Below are 6,000 nucleotides of genomic sequence, written 5' to 3'. Positions count from 1 at the left end.
TATTTAATGTTTAATTCTTTTTAAAAGTTTTGTTGTATTAAACGGTTTTTCCTTTGATTTAATTGCGTTTTTAAAATGTAGTTTATTTCTTTAATCTTTTTTTTCTGTCAAGATTTTAACCTCAACCTTAGAAATGAAACAAACCCTTAAATCACAATGAAAATGCTTCTGTTGTCACAATCATGAGTTAGTCAATTATTCAGTTTATCAATTCAACTTTATTTGTTTAGCACCTTTCACACAGATGACAAAACTTAACAAGCAAAGAGAAAAAACTATGCTAAAACTATGATTAAAACTCAAAAACATAAAAAAAAAAAAATAATTTAACATCGTAATAAAATGCGACCAGGGGATGGAGGGAGTTTATTGAAGTCTTCTTGGGCTCACATGGGAAATCATTTAAAATATAAACTTGATATTCAGTCTAAGGAAACTGGAAACTGCAGAATGACAGAAGAACCAACAATATCTCCTGTTTTCTCCTTTAATGAGTCGACTCTTCTTGTGCTTTCAGACCAAAGAACTACAGACTCTTCACAACCTGCTCAAACTCTTGGTACAGGACCTCACCACACGGGTCAAGAAGGTTTCTGTCTCATTTCTACTCTGAAGCTCACCTTCTCCTGCTCAAACTGCTGACAAATGTTTCTGCTGCTCTAAAGTCTGGTCTCCAGAACTTCCTAAAAACTCTCAAAGTCTCTTCTGCTGCAGGTTGCTTTGTAGAACTGTTACAGAAAACCTCACTAAACCACATGGAGGGGCCTCAAGATAGTCATCCAAATGAAACCATACAAAAACCAAACTAGTACAACCCAAACGCTAAAGTCTCCTGCAGCCTCCCAGAGAACCTCTGAGAACAGAGAATCAGGACAGGAACTCTTACCTTCTGGACAACCAACGTTGGTTCACGAACAAGAATACAGAATGTGTCTGACCAAAAACCTCTGAAGACTCACTACAGCCAAGATAAAGACACAAGTCAGCTGCACCAAATCCACTAATCACTGCACACATTAGCACCATGTGCTAACTGTGGCTAAAGAACCACATTTACCAAGACAACTATCCAGTACAAAGCCCTAAAACACACCAAGAAACACATTAAAGACGATTTTACTGCTGGAAGCTGCAAGCCAACGCCTAAAGAACAACTAAAGCAACGGAGCCAAACCCGGTTCACTGGTGAAGAGAAACAGAGGAAATGTTTGTCTGCAGCCAAATAAAGCAGGAAGACACTGAGCTGCTCAGGTGTTCCTGATAACACCAAGCAGCCACCTGGACAGCCAATAGGAACACAGCTTACTGGAAGTCCAGAGGGCTGGCTTAGTGAAGGAAATTTAGTTTAAAGTTGAAGCAGAAAGTTAACAAAGAAAGTTGAAAACCACCTTCTGATACCTGAAATCTCTGCGTTTTCACACAAAGAACGCCTGAACATGTCAAACTGGTTCCATAGTAGAACCTTCATTGTAAAAACATCATAGTATGGTGTGTTGCTCAAAAAACATTACAACCTGGTTGTCTAGGGTCACCGAGGAGCAACACAAAAACAGGACAAATGCTGGTTTTCAGGGGGTAGGCAGCTATTTATTTGAAAGAGTAAGTTTACAACAACACAACATGTGAACAGAAAAATCACAAAGTCTGTCTTTAGTTCAGCTGAAAATATTAGTTTTTGTCTTTTTTATTGACCAAACTTTTCAGGAAGTAGATGAAGAATAATTAAAGCTCTCATGTAGGCCACCATCAGGTGGACCAGCTCGTCCTCGTAGGGCTCCTCCTGTAGCCTTGAGGGGACCACAGGAACATTCAGTAGCTGTTGGAGTTCTTCCTGTCAGGCTCGTGGTAGAACGGCTCTGAAGAATCTTGTACTTGTCTTATCTGGAACAATCTAACAGCCTAAACTGTTAACAGCAGTGTAAAGAAGCAAACACACAGGCATAGATTAGGACTCAAACTAGATTTATTTTAGAAAACAAATCAACTTAGAGGCATTTGTTCACATGTGGCTGAATAGGAGGCCGTCCAATCAGATTCGAGGTCTTCACTCTGTAGGTTGGTTGTTTGGTGAGACTCTTGGACCTCCATCAGCTGACGTGGATGTTTGATGGTCTTCTTCTCTAGTGCCAGATGATTCATCCATGAATTCAGCAGCTACAGACTGAAATGAAGCTCATGCTGCCGTTATTGAATTCCTGTTCCAGATCAAATGTTCAGAGCTCACCTTGAATGCAGCCGTCTGCTGTCTGATACTTTTTCTCATTGTAGTCTTCAATAAAGTCTTTTTCCTCATGTCAGGATGTGGTGAGACTCTTTCTCAGTTGCTGCAGACATCCCTCATTGTGCATCTCCAGAGAAGAAACAGAAAAACTGATCACTGCTTCAGCATCACAAACGCTCTCCAGCATTGAGAGTGTTTTAGGAATTCATTCATTGTGTTGTGAACTTTGAAGGAGCAGAAACTTTACAGCTGCCAAAGACATGAGCTCCAATTCTGGATGTTTTAGGAAATCAAGTTCATCAAATGAACACTTGATTATTGCTGATAACGCTCATTAAATTACTGAAGAAATCCAACATAAAAACCTGTAAACTCTCAGACAGCTTTTGTTGAAGTTTGTCTATAATTCTATCATCATGTTCTGGAACCAGGACTCTTCAGACGTTCCTTCAAACAGATACTTGTGTGTTTCTACTTAAGGCCTCAGGTTTGAATGCACAGCAGAGGATTAGAAAGGAGTGATTTTAATATTTAAATCAGTCCAGTAAATGTTTGGTGTGAAAATTATTAAAATTTGATTTAGATAGATTTGTGTCAAATAATATTGTAGAGTCTCACTTAAATATATCCAAATGAGTTCAGTGTATTTATATTTTATAGAATATTTGATTTCTTAATCTCAATACTGTAGGGTCTAACCCTAAATATTATAATAATGATGTCAATTTAAATAATATTGTAGTGCAGAGTCATAAACTTTAATCAGCTAAACTTACATAATAAATATCACTGTACAATCTTAACCTGAACATTCGTATTATTGAGGTAAATTTACATAAATCATGATATTCTAGAGTCTTAACTGGAATATTTCTAACATTAATCTTTTTGTATTGTGCTGATAAACAACAATAACCCGACTTTCAGATAATATTTATTGTCTGTGATTGTGAGACTAAATTCCTCCACATTCTGGAACTGGACTGCATTTCCCAAAATGGAAACATGGACAGAATTTAACACTCATGTATCCATGGCAACGCTAACGTTTCTGCTTCTTACCAAAGTTCACAACACAAGTAAAGATTTTAATGTAAAACTTCAGGGATGACTGCTGACCATAAGTATTCTGATCAATACTTCATGATCAATATCAGGACAGATGTTACAACTCCAGCTGTTGCATTAGACTGCAGTTATTCACAGAGAGATTAAAACATCACATTCCTCATAAAAACTAGATGGGACTTTTATTAAATAAAGTGTTGGTGAATAAACAGTGTAAAAAGTGCAAAGCAGCTCCATTAAATCAGGAGATGTGAGACTTCCACAGCATGGATCACCATCTGCTGTGTTGATTCATAGCTGAATGTCAGAATGAACTGAGATAGAAAAGCTGCTTTGAGCTGCAACATTACGGTCTGACAATCCAACACCATCACAGTTTTCATCTGGTTGTTTTGCTCCAACATGCTTTGAAGTTCAGTTTTTACCTGAATCAATACAGAGATTCTATTTTCAACCAAGACTGGAATAAAAATTTGAATGTTATGAGGTTATTAATGCAACTAAATCCTTTCAGATGGAAGGATTTACTTCTAAGTTCTAATTCAAGTTTCAGTTGGAGCACATTGCATTCACAAAGAAAAACAGCGATACCTTCATAGCAACATTTAATAAACCTAAAGGTTCCCTGTTGGTTCATTGGTGGAGTTTGTTACTGAGCATCTGAACCTTAAATCCAGTGAGACGACCATCTTCAGTCGAGGCCAGTCAGAGAACTTCAAGACCTTCCATCAGCTGGACCAGATGTGGCATCATCTCCCTCTGAACATCTGGATGACAGGAGAAAAGACAGAAATCAAACACAGATCACAGAAATACAATTTATTCACTTTCATCATTTTATAAAAGTAGCATGAACTTTATTAAAACTTGACAATATCAGTAATGAAAGTAAATGTTTTTATCTCGTGTTGAAGCTAAATTTAAAGTCAATTTTAATGACAGTTTATCCTGAGAGGAGTGAGAATGGAGCTTTTCTTTCCTTTTTAGAATATTCCCTCAAAATATTCTGTTTATTATTGGCTTTAGAAGCATTTTTCTTTACTTATTTATTTTTAGATACCTCAGACTGATACACTTTGCTGGTTTGCAGATAATTTCATGTACAATGACAATAAAGATCTTCTATTATAACATATTTTGCTAAAACAAGAACTGCAAACCTTCTCAACCATCTCTCAGGCTGCAAAATTCCAACTGCGACCAAGAATTATCTGATGTAGTTATTATTATAATCTTTCCTGAACCAGCACTGGAATTAATAAAAATCTGTATATGGATATGATTTTCTCTGATGGGACCACTATGGAAGCCGTAGTAATTATTAACTATCCTTTGAAGGGAAAGATTAGGTCTTCATTCAGGTGGATAAAAAAAATGCTCTCCCTTAAAAAAAAAAAAAGCATACAATAAAGTAAATCTCTTCTGCACTGCACACATACTACACTTTTGTATAACTCTGGATGTCAGAGTAAAGGCAGACAGATCCACCGATCAGCCACAACATTCTGACCACTGACAGCTGAAGAGAACAACATCCATCATCTTGTTCTAATGCAACGTTCTGCTGGGAAACCTTGACGTTCATGTGGATGTTTGACATGTACCACCACCTAAACACTGCAGGACAAACAACCCCCTAGTCTCCATGGCAACAGCAGTCCTTGATGCCAGCTGCCACCCTCTGCAGGACAAATTAAAACTGCTCAGGAGTGGTCTGAAGAACACGACAGAGCTAAGCTGTTCACCTGGGTTCCACACTCCCCACATCCAGATCTGATGGAGCATCTGTGGGATGGTCCAGGATCAGCCTGGTCTAGGTAGGACCCACCCTGCAACCCACAGGATCCACAGAATCCACAGGACATCCCCAGAGGTTCTGATGAACCACTGGGTCAGAGGAGTTTTAGCAGCATAAAGGGACCAACACAGTATTAGTCAGGTGGTCAGAATGTTATACTGTTATAGTGTCATGCTGATTATATGATCAGTAAATTTTACCATCAATTATAACGTCCACATTGATCAGGAAAAAAAAACTATCAGTTCATTCAGAAACTGTGGGGTTAAACCTAAAAACACAGACATCAACAGCAGTTTGTTTCAAAGCAGAACACCAGCTGGTTTTCACTAAAGAAGCTTTCAAAGCAACAATTAAATGACAGTTTTGTTCTCATTAAGTTCAGAGTCAGAGTCAGCCAAAATAATGTATACACATCAGGAAAAGAAAAACTTTTATAAATATTTAATTTGTATAAGTAATTCTACACATATAGATACCTCTTTCTAAGTTTGATCAAATCACGATAACTCTGTCCTGTTGTATGATGTTTTCCCAACAGATGGCGCTACCCTCATGAATGGAGCATCAACAAGTGACGTCTACAACACAACAGAAATGTCTGGAAGCCAGTGGCCACCACTTTAAGCACCTCTTGTAATTGTAGAGGCCAAAGATAACTTTCATTAATCTCGTGATGTCTGAATAAATTTGGTATTGAAATATTTATGCAAGTTTTTCTTTTCCTGATGTGTGTAAACATTATTTTGGCTGACTCTGTATAATGGGTTTCTGACAGGTCACCAGGCAACATCTTTTTATAATAATGACAAACATACCTGCATTCTACAGGAGTGATTTTCCTCATGTGCAGGTAAAGATGTGTGAGGAGCTTAGAGATGACAGGAGCAGGAGTCATTCTCACTAATTCAGC

General features: G+C 37.7%; 1 long non-coding RNA gene across 1 annotated transcript; it reads right to left on the bottom strand.

Moving 5' to 3' along the window:
- Positions 1-1,945: 1,945 nt before the first annotated feature.
- LOC129350695 (uncharacterized) lies at positions 1,946-5,865 on the bottom strand. Its single transcript, XR_008604182.1, has 2 exons — positions 5,035-5,865; positions 1,946-4,056 (listed from the first exon to the last, which is right to left on the bottom strand). It is a non-coding gene; the product is annotated as an uncharacterized LOC129350695 (long non-coding RNA).
- Between the last annotated feature and the right edge of the window lie 135 nt (positions 5,866-6,000).

Source organism: Amphiprion ocellaris, chromosome 15 (assembly GCF_022539595.1).
Source record: "Amphiprion ocellaris isolate individual 3 ecotype Okinawa chromosome 15, ASM2253959v1, whole genome shotgun sequence".
NCBI lineage: Eukaryota > Metazoa > Chordata > Actinopteri > Pomacentridae > Amphiprion > Amphiprion ocellaris.
The sequence above is the reverse complement of the archived record's forward strand: the minus strand, read 5'-3'. Positions and strand labels throughout refer to the sequence as shown.